The sequence below is a fragment of the Coptis chinensis genome, chromosome 7 (genome assembly GCF_015680905.1).
Source record: "Coptis chinensis isolate HL-2020 chromosome 7, ASM1568090v1, whole genome shotgun sequence".
Classification (NCBI taxonomy): Eukaryota; Viridiplantae; Streptophyta; class Magnoliopsida; order Ranunculales; family Ranunculaceae; genus Coptis; species Coptis chinensis.
In genome coordinates this window covers 80,807,218-80,821,503 of record NC_141462.1, presented here as the reverse complement: position 1 = coordinate 80,821,503, position 14,286 = coordinate 80,807,218, and the positions used below count along the sequence as shown (strand labels likewise).

The following is a 14,286-nucleotide window of genomic DNA, read 5'->3' as shown; positions in this document are numbered from 1 at the left end:
TATACCAATACCATCAATTACTATTTCAAAAAAAAAAAAAAAAAAAAAAATGTCACAGCACACATACGTAGTGATAATATGCCTACAATTGATTCTTTCAGTTTGTTGATCATGTTGTTTCTTTCAGCGTGCTTCTCCATTTATAGTCATTCTACAACATTTGATAAGAGATGTAAAGGCTTTGTGGTTGGACGTCTTATCTTTCTTTCTTTCTTTTATTATTATTATTATTTTTATAATTAAATTTTATTTGACAATGAACACAACTCCTGACTTGCGGCAAGGATTCGCTTTTTGGGGTATAAATCGAGGGTCACAATTGCCTCCACGTGAGATTAGGGATATAAATCAAATTCTTAAATGTGAAAAACCCTTCAGATCCAAACCTTTCGTTTCTCGAGATTAGAATTTAATTGTGAAAAGCTTCACAACCTTTTGGGTTCTCCTTCCACCTCTCAGTGCTTCGACCATCTCAGGTATATACCAGAACTCCTCTCTCCGATCCCCATATCGCTACTTCTTTCTCAGGTAATCTCCATCTCTCTCTGCGCTTTCAATTATATTCTCATGGCATCATATTTTTTTTGCCATAATCTGAAGATTGAGATATTGAGATGTTTTTAACTGTTTAAATTAATATATTTTCATTCGGCGTTTCAGTGCAAATGATGTTTTCAAATAGGAATTTTTTCAGGAGTTTGTCTATTTTGTATTGTTTTCTATGAGTTTTATTGCATATTGTTATTAAACAGGTCATTGGTGCACTCTCTACCTTTCTTTCTCACATTGCACTCAGGTACTCTCTCTCTCTCTCTCTCTCTCTCTCTCTACTTTTTGTACTTCAAGCATGGCTTCTACCTATTGCAAGCAGATCTTACCAATGCTTTATTAAGTATTTCAAATTTTGTCCTATAGACCTAGATCCTTGAACAGCTCACTTGCTCTTTGGCCAGAAAGGTCAATTAGACGCGTTAACAATCCAATGTCCTCGGTGAGGTTTTGCTCAGAGTCTCATTTGCTATTGCGGGGAACTCCAAAGGGTAGAGAATGAAAATCCCTTTGGGCAACAATGGTGAGCTTCGTTTTGCCATAAATATGTAAAATTCTACACGTTCTATGCTAATGTTTTGTAACAATGAGTCTCTATGTAAAACGTAGTTTTTGCTGTATCAGGTCAACCATCAACAGAGCGACCGACACCTCAGATGCCAGAGAAAAGAACGTTGCGCGTTGTTCTTGAGATACTGCAGAGGTTAGTATTTATGAACATAAATCCTTGATTAATGAAACTCAAGGTAATACTTGGGCATAGCTCGCTCATGAGAGTATTCTGCTTCTTGGATTCTTTTTCGGGAAAGACACGTGAGATCTTCGCTGTACCAGTTGATCCTGTAGAGGTTTGTACTTGATTTATTTTCCCCCAATGTCAAAGTTCAATAATATTTATAGCGGACTTCTTGCTTTGGAAGGTTGAGGGATACTATGAGATTATTAAAGAGCCAATGGATTTCATGACTATGAAAGAAAAAAACAAAGCAAGGAGCTTACAAATCTCTTAGAATCAGTGTCTTAGTAGTCCACTCAGTGCGGTTAACATAAATTCCAAGATCTTTACCCTATGCCTCGATTATTAGTCGAATCCTGTGATATCTAATTAGTGAAACATGACTCAGTTTCCATATTTGAGTTTATGGGAGCATAGTTGGACTGTGATTGATTAATTATTTGAATACTTATAGCATGACGTTTTCTTGATATTTGAGAATGCGATGCTTTTCAATGCTCAAAACACCATCTTTTCTTCAAATCATCAGTGCTTGCTTTACTATTTAGTCTCAACAGTTCTTAGTCATTTTTGACAAAGAATGTTGCCTAAAATACCTGCTTACCTAAAATACCTGCTTACCTTTATTACGAAAACATGCGATGAGTTTTGGGGCTCAAACTATAGACTAACCGGCTAGCGGTGGTTCGAACCCTCGAAGCGAAGCCCGGAAACCTTGAGTAACTAATTTTGACGAAAAAAGACATGGCAGAAAGCCCAAGTTTGAAACCAGAAGTTTAAATTCTACATTGCAACCTGAGCTTAATACAGTAGGTAGACTGAGTAGAATGACTTCCAATGTCGCATCAAACGGTAAGCCACATTCTTGATATGGTGATTCAAATTTCATCCATGCATATGCTTAAAATTTATCCACGCAACACTTCAAGTACGTCTTATATACTGTTTACTAACTCAAAGTTATATTTGTATAGAAGACTTGCTGCTAAAATTTTGGCACAACGTACTTTTTTTTGTGTCACTCTATGACTATCAAAGCATCTGCCCTCAGTAGACTCCTAGAGAAAAAGTATGTATAGTAATTAGTATGTAGGGTGCAAGTTGAACCATCCAACTGATATTATATCAAATGTAAAAATACCTTTTTTGTTTTTATGTAATCAATGTAATATACTAAAATGCCGTTAGATTTGTTATATAAATTTGACCATGGGATTTTCTATTTTCTATTCTTTTCCTTTACTTTTTTCCAGGAACTAGAGAAGGACAACCGCGTTCAAGTTACAGGCCTTTTAAATCTTTCCTAAATGAAACCGAGTGATTAATTTCAAAGGAAGCCACTTGCTCCAAATCTATTGTGCGCGTAAGTCTTCTTTATCACTGTGAAAAAAATTTAGTTCCTAAAAGTTTATGGTGATTACATTCTTGAGACTCTACAGATTGACAAAGGAAGGATGGGCGGCTATGGATACAAGGAGAGCCTGTTGCAATTTGTGGAAGGTCTGGGTCCGACAGCTAACAAGGTTGCTCAGCAAAAAATTCAGGAATGTATAATTCCACCCCCTAACACTGACTTTCAAGCAACACATCACAAGGTCATGCATACTCAACCTACAACAGATTTGAACTTTCGGGTGATGATGGGCGGTTGGAATCGACGACGGATGCCAACAAGCCCGATGCTCGTATCGCATGCAAAGTTAGCTTCTTAGGCAAGGCCTCACGGAATTGAGTGCTTCCTCCGCGAGAGAAGATCACATCTCTGGATCAACTTCGTTGCCTTTTCTAGCTACAAGAACATCGAGTACCAGCCAAGGTCTCAGCTCTTCTATCCAGGCCAGTAGCTATGGAGTCGTTTTGGCTCAGCAGGCAAGTAGCTCTATTCAGGAAAGGGAGACCAACCAGCTCTATCCAGGTACCCTGACCCCTTTGGTTGCTTATAGGTTGAGAGTGGTCCCTCTATTTGAAACCGTCGAGGACTTGAGAGGAGCTGGTTCAGTGATCAGAAAGTTGTTAGCAATTGATTGTTATCGGGAGCACATCATAAAAAACCACAATGGACAACAAGAGGTACGCATCATAAATAAATGGGATAATTTTGTCTAGGCCATATGAAACTTCAGAACTCCATCGGGTTATTGTGGGCCGGGTAATGGTTGGGTACTCAGATTCGGAAAAGATGTTGACCGCTTCATCTTGGCGTGGGAACCGTACAAAGCCCAAGAGGACGTTGTGGCTACCGCGCAATGAGTATGGCATCAAAGTAACACTATTCCATGGACGGGAGGAAGTATTGGGCGTGGTGGTGGACCCACGTATCTTGCCATTCAGTCCCAACCACGGTTCTCAGAATGGTAGTAGGTCCATCATGCAGTTTGCGTAACTTGGATACTACTAGATAATTCTTTTGCTAGCTAACGCTCAAGAATAGCATGTGTCTTACCTTTTCAAAATCGCCTCGTTCATGGTTATTTCATCCTCTTGAATCTATATATAAAAGTCTATAGTAATCGTCAAATGGTTTTTCCACTGAACGTTACACTCTTCATTAGAACACGTTCAATTAGAAATTCTGTAACCTTTGTTTAAACATATCTTTTTGTCTGACTCGGTTATAGCCTCCAATCCCCCCTAGAGAAGAAAATTGGTGTAACCTTATGGAAGAAATTTCCAAATTCAGTTGCAACAATTATCGGAGTATTGTATATGACAACCCAGACTTTCTTGCCTACTTTAACTAGGTTACGCCACAAGCTGAGCTTGGTTTCCTCAACATAGGAAGCAGACCAGCACGAAGCAAGAATTCAACAGGAATCGGACATCTTCGTGCAATACCATGGGTATTTGCATGGACACAGACAATATTTGTTCTCCCTGCTTGGCTTGGTGTTGGTGCTGGCCTAAAGGGTGCATGCGAGCAGGGATATACCGAAGATTTGCAAGCAATGTACAAAGAATGGCCATTCTTCCAGTCCGCTATAGATCTCATAGAGATGGTACTTGGAAAAAGTGACATCCCTATATCCACGCATTACGATGAAGTGCAAGCTGTCAAACTTTACATGATTTGTAAATAAAACTGCTTGACCAAGTAACTTATATTTTGTTGCATTTGTTTCCGATTCTCGATGGCTATGCTACTAGCAATATAGGCACAGTTAATAAATTGATATGTGTTACACCTTTGACTACTACTTAGTGCATATATTGTTTTCATCTAATAGTCTAAAATGATGCATTTATTGCGTATGTTTAGGAGTCGTCTATTTTTATTTTGGTGGTCGTTGGTTCTGACTTCGGTACTTTGGTACTTTGGTACTTTGGCATACTATTATCAAATATATTCACTGGATTGTTACACCTCTCACTTTGCCGTTGACGATGGAGGTATTGGAATCGGCATTGGAAGTAGTGTTGGTGTTGGGGCTGGTACTGCCGTTGCTATCTGAAAATCTGCTTCCTCTTTGAAATTGATTTATAGAATAAAAGTACGATTGACAATGTGAGAAAAAGTGTAATATATATAGATACTGCTAGCACAATCTTAATAGTAAAAATGTGTGTTAGTGAGTGAGATCAAGTGTGATTTGTGCTTTCGGCCGCTAATCAGTGATTCTCGTGGTTTTATTTTTTATTTTTATTTTTATTTTATTTTTGCTTTGGTAAGATCTGAATGTATCTGTAGTCTGTGAAAAGTTGTCGAGCAATTGAATTGTTACATGCTACTGTATTTTACCATTACACAGACCAACTGTTGGAACAATGGAGAGTATTTACACTTCTCCAGTACTAACATCTAGCAACCACTAATGATATTCATTGTAGTTTGTTGGGGACTTCGCGACAAATTCATCACTATACAATATTTAGCTGGATTTTACCATTTAGACATAAATAAACATAACTTACAAGTATATAAAATCAAAGAATTACTTGGAAAATCACCAAGAGTTACTGATTAAGATGCAAACAAGTAACGAAACTAAAGAAGATAATGGTCTTTCACATACTGCTATACAACATAGTATTTTGTGAAGAGTCTGAGAGTTCAGTGATGTTCAAGTATTTGCTGATTCAATTTTTTAAATTATTTTCAATAGTTAATTACTATCGTGTTCGGAGGAAGAGGTGTAGCTCTTAAATGTTGTTGCAAAGTTGAAGTCTATCCATAGGCAAGTAATTAAGTGTAAAAGCCAATAAAAAAAGTTTTCTTCCTTTGCCTAATTATTGTACTTTGAGATCAATGATTGTTAGGGGGGCTACAATATATAATAATTTTATGGAATCCGTGCCGAACTTTTGTTTTTATGGTACATAGAGTATCCATGCACGGATTTCATAGAGTGGCATTCCAGTCAAAAGTACATATGTATTAGTGTAATGGAAATGGAGATTTGAGAAGTAGGTAACTCGAAAAGTATAATGCGTTAATAAATAACAACTTATTTAGTAATGAGCAGTTTTATTTTAAAAATTGTGTCACTAATTTACTGAAAGCATTTGGGAAATAGGTGAATATAACGTATAACATTTTTAGTAAGGAAAAAACGGGTAATTGGATAACATAAAAAAAAATTAAAATGTCTTGAAAAGTAGTTCGTTGTTGGCAAACTATTCATCAAGTTGAAGTCGATGTAATAAGGTTATTTGGTTAAACGGCTTAATAAAGAAATGTATAATTGAGGATTGAGATGAACTTCATCCATATAAGGTTACGGTTGTGAAATGGTAGAAGTACTATGAAATCCATAAAGCACTTTGAAATGAGGCAAATTGCAGAGCTTATATCAACTATCAAGTAGGTCAGTGCCTCCGATTATTTCTCTAAATACAGAAGCTCTATGTTTTCTAAAATTTCCATCAATGCACTTCTAGAAGCTTGGATGTGATGGAGATACCAAGAACATTATTGTTGGCTTATTATAATTTATTTGTATACACAAATCTCTTGGAATTTGAATACACTAAGTTTTGTAATGTTAATATGATCTGCTGCTATCATACTAAAATCTAAACCTTTCAACTACATTAAGTACAATATATCTAGCATCTCGACCATTACAAAAAGATAAAGTCAGTCTTTCTATTGTTTTTCCTTAATAAGAACTCCACGCCCAATTCTATTCATAATCATTTAACAATTCTACATTCAACTTCCGAGTTTCTTCAAGCAATCTGACCCAATTGCATGAAATATTGGGTGTCTCAATATGCTTCAATTGTATATATACTAACCCAGTCATCCTATTATGTCCCTTGTTTGTCAAAGTTCCAGGTATCTCCTTTAGAGCTTTATGGACTTTCATCTTCTAAAGAGTATTAGAACACGTAGTTGTAGCACATTCTAAATGTTGTACACGATAGCACATACCAATGCCCTAATCATGTCAGATTTTGCATTATTGTTTTTGGTACTCATAATCCAATACCGGACCATCCTAAGTTAAGACAATAAGTAAAATAGGCCAAGAGCAATCATTTACTAAAATAAAATGAGAGGGAGAAAAAAAAATAGCAAAGAAAGATGTGCATGCAAACACTTCATTTCCAAAATAAGATCATTTTTAAAAAATGGCATTGTGCATAGAAATAAGATCATTAAAAAAAGGCATTGTGCATAATGAATGGCATGGCATTTCCAAAAAAAGGCAGCTCAATGAAAGGAATGTAATATCTTAGTGCATTTTGGGTGGTAAACATTGTGCAAAAATATCTTAGTGCACTTGTAAGTTGTTAACATATTTTGATGTAGAAAGGTTATTTGTTATTGAATTGTGTTGATTGTTTAAATCAACCAATAGTGTGTGTGTGCTTGTGATAGTATGAACTGTAGGACAGTCTGCCTATATGGTACGATTGACGCATGGCTAGTGGAGCAATTCTTTTTTTTTGCGCATCGAAGTTCTTATAAGTTTTTTTGATTGGTGGAGTAGGGTGGGATTCAACTGGTTATAACTTGTGTTCTGTGTTAATGATGCGTTTGAGTAAGTGTAATAAACCCATCATACAACTCGTGCTAACGGGAAAATGGTGAATAATAGCTCCAGCGCCAATCCACAGGTTTCTTAGCCGTACAATATAAGTCCGTGTGTCTAACTCACAAACTCTATAACTAAATGACCTAATTGTTTGATTTCAAGGGAGAAAAACACCAACAGTATACCAATCCAAAGGAACCTTAGAATATTATTTAAAAAAAAAAGGGAACCTAAGAATCGAGTGCAACTCTCACAGCAATCAGATTTGAAACTTTGAATATAACGAAAAAACCAGGGCAACTAAGTTAGTACATAACTGTTGTTCATAACAACTTTAAATAGAAACATGGTATACCAAATCTCAAAATCTCCGTATCTTTTTCACACAGCCAAACTCCAAATTGTTTTTTGGTAACTGGTATTCTGCTAAGTGGTAACATCATTTGATATATCAAGCAACACGCAAGCAAAGATCGGCGATTAAGAAGAACAACAACAGCGAGCCGAAGAATGATCGGTAGCAGCAGAAGCATCTGTGATCGGTGATCGCGGCAAAGAAGATCAAGATCAGCAAGATGACAGATTCGCATTAGCGAAGAAGCGACATAAAGCATCGGATCGCGCAAACATCGGCATCGGCATTAGCATCATCAAGAAGAGCAAGCAGAAGATCCGCAATGCAAGTAAATAAGAACAACATCACCGCAGTAGCGGCGTAATTCGACATCTGCAGGAGGTAGCATGCATGAGGCAGCAGCAGCAGACATCAATCCACACACACCAAACACTACACGACTGCACCAGCAGCACCTACACCACTACATAGTAGACACATCACCACTTACCAGCACCACCTACACCAAATAGTAGACACCAGCACCACTACACCACCTCCCACCGCACATGACCACCACACACACAAAAACCAACCAACACACACTCACCACACTACTACCACCTGCCAACACCACCACACTACCACCACCTGCCACCTGCAGCACACACGCAACACCACAGTTACACACCAGCCAGCACAAACACATAACACCACCAGCACATTCACACACACCTAACAATAAAACATCATCTTCGGTAAACCTTCAGTTTAACTTCCATAGCATTTCAAGATATTACAAACACAACTCAAATCTATAGTTATCAACCCAAAAGTTATCAAATTCAGCTCAAATTAACACGATTTTACTATAAAAGGAAACAAATTAACTTGCAATGAAAAATTAGTGCCACCACCTCAAACGCCACTTCAATTCAAGCACATCAAAGTAGAAGAAACGTAGGGTGTTGCCTTCAATTGAATCCTACGCCAAGCACATCAAAGTAGAAGATCTCCACCACTTCAAATCCACTTCAATTCAATCAATGTAAATGTGTGTGTGTGTGTGGGGACGGAAACGTAGAAGCATCAATGAGCAGAACCCATATGCACATCAAAGTAAAGTACACACCGAAAAAGGAACCCTTCGCTAGAAATATTTAAGCAATCATCATTCATTCCCGTGTTCAAGTTAAATGAATAATGCCAACACCATATTCAAATAAGAAAGTTCTAAAACACACAGAAAACAGAAAGTTCAAAGCTCTCAACCTGCAAATTGTGGAGCAAAGATTAACACTACACGTGTTGAAGTAAAAAATTCAGTTGTTGAAGTAATAAGTGCAACCACGAAAAACTCTCAAGTGAAAAAAAACATGAGACCGGCGAAGGGTTTTGCAAGTTTGGAAAAGCGAAAGGTTCTTTTTTGGGTTTAATTTCACTAATTAATACCTAATCGCGTTTTAGAAGATAGAGAACTGAGGGGTATATGGGGAAAAAACATGGTTTATTGTTCCCACACGTGTTGATGAGGGTGATCAAAAGCTAGTTGTTGATGAGATAGAACACAATCTATTATATCGCCATCAAGACTCTACAGCAACAACAAACTGATCAACTATCTAGAGTAACTGAGGGTGATCAAAATCTAATTTGGATATATTCTACAGTTTTTGCCTACCTAGTGTCCTTTTATTTTGTACATTTAAGTGTCGAGAAAACAAATTGGTGTCGAAAGGTTGTGAAGCCATTGTTCACTGTGGCGTGTATGTAACTATATTTGCACTTATGCAAAGCAGAGATGCGCTTGCGGTGCTTAGCCTGTTAGACTCTGGCCATTCGCCAGCCAAAAGTTGTGTCACCTTAAAAGAAATTGTTCACACATCTAAATAACTCTATTAGGCTAAATAGAATGGCAGAAAGCGAACTACAAACTCGTTCTTTGGCTTCTATTTGTATACATTGGATTACTTTCACAGATAACAAAAATGGCTTACTTAGCTGATGAATATTCAAAAGTTACATTAGGCAATCCTTCTTCTCTGGGCTTTACTGCCTGCATAAAAAACCAAAGTTTATTTGGTTAAGCTCTTCTATCCTCAGCCACCCTTCAGTCGAATATCAACAAATATCAAATTAATCTAAAATTAATAACTAAAGAAATCAATATTGAGATATTTAATTTGTTTCTATGGTCAGCGCCTCAGCCCAAGGACGTAATTGATGGCATGAAGTATGAAACATGTCGAACATAAGCTAAAAATGTTTGTCTTCCTGTGTAGTGATCTAACAAAGTTTTTTGAGCAGATTAACCTATTATATACAGATTTTTTTTAAAAAAAATGATTAGCTTCCAGTAAAATAAAGAAAGCAATGCACCGTGGATTCCTAGTGCCCAGCTCTAATATATCCGCAGGTGGATCGAAAGCGTTTGGCAAACAGCAAATTATATGCAACAGTTGCCTAAAATGAGCATGAAGAGTTAGCAATCATAAATGCAAAAACCAAAAGAAAAATCTACAATAATCGGGATTATAGATACCTCGTTTTGTACTCTGTTATGAAGAGAGTCAATGAAGTGGTTTCTGTCAAATCCCATCTAAATCACTTTCTGAAGAATTTCGTCGTCACCCTGTAAAACCAATAGGGATAGTTAGCTACTATGAATGCGCAAGCCATGACTGGAAATGAAATTCTCACAGACTCCAATTCTGAGTCATATGCTATCAATCAAGAAGAAGAAGAAGTGAAACTTTGTAAATATATATATATATATATATTTAAAAAAAAAAAAAAAATGAAAAATTGAGAAACTTACATGTGAGTTGCGAGAGTACCGAGCGCGCAAGGAGAAAAGTGTTTTTTTTAAGATGAAGTTGTAGAGAGAGAACGAAGAGAACCACGGTCTAATTAATTGTGGTTTAAGTCTGGAGAAACGAAGGGTTTTAACCCTTACGGTATATAGTAACATTGAACAATAGGGAACTTAGGTCTTATTGAAATTCTAAACTGATACGGATATGGGACATTCACTAAGGTGTACACAGTAATTGCAAAGTAAATGAAAGAATTGGAAATGCAAAACAGTTTCAAACCAAGATAGCTTATAGTTCTAATGTGGGTGCATTCAATGAAATTGCAAACTCCTAGAAGCTAGACTAAAGATACAAAAGATCAAAATTATATGTCTGCGAAATTGCTTATGTCATGATGGTCGCTCCACCTAATTTGTATACAACATGATGAGAATATGTACATAGTTGAATCTTAAACTCCATCTATTACTTCAAGTATGTAGCCTGAAAATCTTTTCAAATCTTAAGTGCAGAAATAATGATATATGTATTTAGCTCATTAACAGGTTAATACTTAATAACATAGCAATTAGCAACATAGCATATTTGTGCAATGTATTAATTCTTACCAAAGGTACTACGACTCTTCTAACAAAGCGATAAATCCTAAATGGCAGAGGCAACACGTGCATACATTGCTTAGGCTGGCTGTGACTCTAGTTCATATATGGTTGATCTTCCAATTACACATGGTAACAACAATTTTTAAATTTAGTATTACTATTTAGTTATTGGGTCCTACAAATATCAAAGTAATATTCAAAAAAATATACTTCATTTTCCTTTTTTGCGCATACATTGACCAATACAAATACAATATGTAATCTACACAAATCCACCAAACAAACATTAAAAACTTGCAACCATTTAGAGAAAAAAGGTTAAATATCCATGGAATTTTTCATGAGAGGGATGAACTAAATCAAGGGAATAAACAACATGTCGTGCATAAAAGTTTCAAAACAGCATAATAAAAAATTGCAATACATGCATAAGAAAAAAAATAAGTAGATTGTCTAGCAAGATTATTTGAATACATGTAAACCTCTAGATTGTCTTTGTGTCTCATCTCCTTTGGATATCCAATTAACTCCCTCTAAGAAAAAAAGACCTGCGACAAAAGAGTCAATGAAAACTACTTATGAAGAAGGATAAAACACAAAAAATTGAAAATCAGAGTGATTCAAATACACAATAACAGACACTTACACAATTGGATATAAGTTAATAAAGATCTAAAGTTCTTGTGAACCCTTTTTGTGAGGTAAGCCTGATGAAAAGAGAGGCATAAGAGCCACAAAGGCACATGAAGATTGACATAAAACACATGAAGATAAAGGCACATGAAGATTGGCATAAGTGATTATAACCAAATCCAACTTGAGAATTGCAAGAGCGATAAATGAACCCATAAGGTTTGCAAAGACAAACACGTACAAATTTTATAAGCGAATTATAAAGTGCTAATTAACCAATTAGCCCATAATTGACATAAAACATGAGATGGTAATTAACAACAAAATAAGATGTATGAACAAACCTTCGTTTTTCTCTTCAAAAAGCAAGAACTCTACGTACGGTATAAGATTGAAGACTTTCGCATCCTTTTTCCTGAAAATGTAAAAAAGAAATATAGAAATTGAAACTTTTAGTGGCCGAGAGAGAATTCAGCGAAAGTACCGAAAGCAATGAGTGGGTTTTCTTAATCTTCTCAAGAAAGTTCTTTTGCATCTTCACGTCGGGGTTTTGATAGTGTGTGAGATTGTCATAGGCTGAGAAAAAGGAGAACTGGTGGAATTGTTTTTCCAAATCTTCATGTGCTGAACTTATTCAACTTTCTATTTCAAACAATTAAAGGAACCCAAAATTGATGAGAGAAAAATAAGAATGAAGAAAGAAACAATTTGAAGGAAATTGAAAATAAAAATAATAACCTCAATTGATGAATACCTCGTTCAGAATGCAAAATCCGGCCACCATTGTATCATGCAATATTTTAATGGGGGAGAAGTAAGCTTTTCTTTTTTTTTGCATTGAGAACTTGAAGGTGAAGAACTGTGGAGAACGAAGGGACGTTTCCAAATAGTTTTTTTTTTCGGCATATAATTTTCTCCTTGTCCAACTGAGAATGAGAACGAAGGGTTTGCCCTTTATTTTCACAATTAAGACCTCTAATTAACTGCTAATATGAGTGGCATGGTGACCCTCGATTTATACCCAGTTAGATTGAATCCCAGCCATTCGTCATAAAGCAACCCTGTCACAAAATAAGAATTAATGAATAAGGTATACCTCTACTTCAATCACCTTGTAGGCTTCAACTTGGTACAACATACTTTTCCGAGGAATCACAATATAAGAATTAACTTCAACCAACCAAAAAGTGAAGAACTTAAATAAAAAGGAAAGAAGAAAGAAACGAACTAAATTTGGCCAAAAGTCTTTAATAGAACTGAAATTCAATGAAAAGGAATTTTCCACAAAGTTAAAAATGGGGTTTCATCATCAAACGAAGGACCAAGCATCAACAAAGAGGGGTAGAAGAAATCGAGTTTCAATAACCAAAAAGAAAAGATTCGCAGGTGGCATCAATGTAACATGAAATGTCATCAATGTAAATACGGACGAAATGAATAAAATTGTTTCAAAAAAACTCACGGTCTGCAAAAGCTAAAACAGACCCAACAACAAAAAAGAGTTGATTACAATTATTTTTCTCAACTTGACCATTTGAGTTTGAATGCGACTGAAATTGGGAATTTTTCAAGTAGTAATTCTCTAGAGACAAATAGATACATCATTGTCGCCACCTTCAAAACCCTTGGCCAATCCATACCCGGCGTAATTAATGAACCCCTTAGAGTACCGCATTATAGAAGAAGTAAACTATAGATTAAAGATGTGTGGAGTTAAGCTGACTACTAAGCAATTATTTTCTAGCATGTGTGGTGCTAAGGCGTGGAGCTTAAAGTTCTAGCATTGTAGAACTCCTATATCCACAGTGATTACACCAAGCCCGACCAAATCTAACAATATAAGAGAAAATGTACTACACTACTGAACCGAAAAATGAATTTAAGCGGGACAAAACAGGTGGCTACTTTAATAATTCTCTTTCTAGATATTGATCTAGGAGAAAAAATAGAATGACCATGGAGTAATCATTCCATATTGATCTTAAGCAATCCATATAAATCATTACAACACGAAATTTACGACGTCAATGATAGCAGTGGAGTAGTAGTGTAGTACCGTAACTGGAGCCTGGAGATCTCTTTGGTAAAGATTTGCAACACTTCAAAAACTTTTTGCAAAGTGATGTGTTGGACTTCGCCACACCAAGAGAGCCACCTTTCACAGATTTACAATGACCTTGGCTTGAAAGAGGGAAGAAAAGAGAGTGACTAAATGATAGGTAGACACTGCTAAACCAATTAACCCAAATACCGAAACAATGAGAATACCTTGGAAATTTAGAATTAAAGAATTGATGTTGAAAAAGTGGTATTGATTGATTGACCTAATATAATAACAATAAAAGAAATGAGATGAAGACGTTTCTTAACACTTAAACACCAACAGATTCTATCTCAAGTTCTCAACAATCAACATGTTCTTCAATGGGGTTTACACCCCTCACATTTCCCAACTACATCTCTATATGATCTAGAGCAAATCTAAATCAGCTATGTGATTGACAAATTTACATATACAAATATCGTATGATTCTATCTCATTTGAAAAACTCTTGACACATACAAATGGTGAATGAACTAAAAAAAATGAACAATCGGATAACACTATCTTCACAACCCCACTTATTTCTACTGGACT

At 36.0% G+C, this 14,286-nt stretch overlaps 2 long non-coding RNA genes and 1 pseudogene across 4 annotated transcripts; 2 read left to right on the top strand and 1 right to left on the bottom strand.

Moving 5' to 3' along the window:
* Positions 1-2,020: 2,020 nt before the first annotated feature.
* Positions 2,021-2,914, top strand: LOC147489248 (uncharacterized). The gene is made up of 3 exons (XR_015203247.1): positions 2,021-2,137; positions 2,539-2,648; positions 2,725-2,914. It is a non-coding gene; the product is annotated as an uncharacterized LOC147489248 (long non-coding RNA).
* Positions 2,915-3,131: 217 nt separating this feature from the next.
* Positions 3,132-4,362, top strand: LOC147489247 (phosphoenolpyruvate carboxylase 4 pseudogene; annotated as a pseudogene).
* Positions 4,363-7,993: 3,631 nt separating this feature from the next.
* LOC147489246 (uncharacterized) lies at positions 7,994-10,345 on the bottom strand. 3 transcript variants are annotated; one of them, XR_015201662.1, is made up of 5 exons: positions 10,140-10,345; positions 9,977-10,060; positions 9,595-9,653; positions 8,493-8,582; positions 7,994-8,255 (listed from the first exon to the last, which is right to left on the bottom strand). It is a non-coding gene; the product is annotated as an uncharacterized LOC147489246 (long non-coding RNA). The 3 variants fall into 3 exon arrangements; XR_015201663.1 differs by lacking the exons at positions 7,994-8,255; positions 8,493-8,582 and adding an exon at positions 8,672-8,869; XR_015201661.1 differs by lacking the exons at positions 7,994-8,255; positions 8,493-8,582 and having other exon boundaries at positions 9,009-9,653.
* Positions 10,346-14,286: the final 3,941 nt, after the last annotated feature.